Source organism: Propithecus coquereli, unplaced genomic scaffold, assembly GCF_000956105.1.
Source record: "Propithecus coquereli isolate 6110/MARCELLA unplaced genomic scaffold, Pcoq_1.0 Scaffold2, whole genome shotgun sequence".
NCBI classification, from domain to species: Eukaryota; Metazoa; Chordata; class Mammalia; order Primates; family Indriidae; genus Propithecus; species Propithecus coquereli.
This window is the reverse complement of record NW_012144966.1, coordinates 1,471,745-1,473,166: the sequence shown is the minus strand read 5'-3', so window position 1 is coordinate 1,473,166 and position 1,422 is coordinate 1,471,745. Positions and strand designations below refer to the sequence as shown.

General features: G+C 54.6%; 1 pseudogene; it reads right to left on the bottom strand.

Moving 5' to 3' along the window:
- Nucleotides 1-238: 238 nt before the first annotated feature.
- LOC105809681 lies at nt 239-1,209 on the bottom strand (annotated as a pseudogene).
- Between the last annotated feature and the right edge of the window lie 213 nt (nt 1,210-1,422).

The following is a 1,422-nucleotide window of genomic DNA, read 5'->3' as shown; positions in this document are numbered from 1 at the left end:
TTAAATATCCAAATTCCTAGGCCTTACCCCGGGACTATGGAATCATGTAGGGGAAGGGAACAGGCATCTGAGTGTGAGTATGTGTATGTGTGTGTGTGTCCCCGACCCAGGCTTCTGTAAGAAAAACGTGATGAGTGATATGAAGATTAAAATCAAGAGCATCATTGAACTTCACCTTCCCTCCAGCCAGTTCCCCTGCCATTCCGTGCCCCCACCCTTTGTGTTCCCAAATCCTTTCTCAGTAATGAAGAACATAATCCCCAGAGCCCTGCACAAACTCCAGGGTTCTCTCTCCCCAGGTTCTCCTCTTTTCTGCCCCCATTCCTGGGAAGGGCCAGCACCCCAGTCTGAGTGCGTGGGAGCACCCAGCATGGTGACAGAGGCAAGGAAAAGGGACAGAGGAGTACAGTGTAGTGAAGTCAGGGCCCCCGTAGCCTGGGTACCAAAACGGGGCACTGGGGCCCCAGAAAAGGATATTGGTTTCCCCGGGAAAGGAGACCCAGCAGCCTCAAAATCCTCTTGTTGCAAGTAGTCACTGCTTGCTCATTTGCCCTCTGGCGCTGGTTACAGCACGACACTCGGACCACATCCTCCCCTAGCCCCGGCTGCTGGGCAATGTGGCTTATGTGCTGCAGTGTGGGTTTTGGGCACCGCGGAAACACGTTCCCAGTTTGCTTCTCGCTGAGTTCTCGATACCCATTTGCTTTCTATTCCCAGCCTGCGTGAGGGTCTCTGCTTTGCATATCTCCTAAAGATTGTGTTGTGGTCAGCCTCTTCCACCCACTTTTGCAAGAGAGGCCGCAAGTACACTTGTTCTTGAAACTGAGCTGCAGAGTCTCGAACAGCAGAGGTGGTTTGGCTGAACACTCTCGCAAAGAGAACCCCAGGGTGAGCCCCTGGCTTGCCTGGGGATATCCCAGGGCGAGCCCCTTCCGTTTCAGGCGTTTGGCAGATTGCTGCAGGGCTTTTGGCAGAGCTTTGATGTCCTGGGACTCCTCAATTTTTGCTCCAGTTTTTCCTTGTCCAGCTTCATGGCACCAAGAGGCAGTGCAGGGCTCCGGGGACGCCCCCGTGGAGGTGCTCTCTGCCCCGGCTCTTGCCTTGCCCTGGGCCTGAGAGGTCTCCAGGCCACCTCACTCCAACCTGAGGTCCACAGCGCACCATCCCACCACAGAACTCATAGTGTAGAGGAGCCCTGGGACTCCCCATGGCCTCTGAGTTTTTGATAGCTGTCCCATGTGACTGCTGTGGCCAGGCACGTCTGGGGATACTGGCCTAGTGTAAAGAGCTTTGGACCAAGGGTTGCCATCAAGAAGCTCGGTTACCTCGGTGAGGGCATTTCCTGTCTGTGGGCCATAATGTCCCCATCAGTAAAGCAAGGAGGGTCAGTTCTTAACCCCTTTCTTGGGGTCACATTGAGAA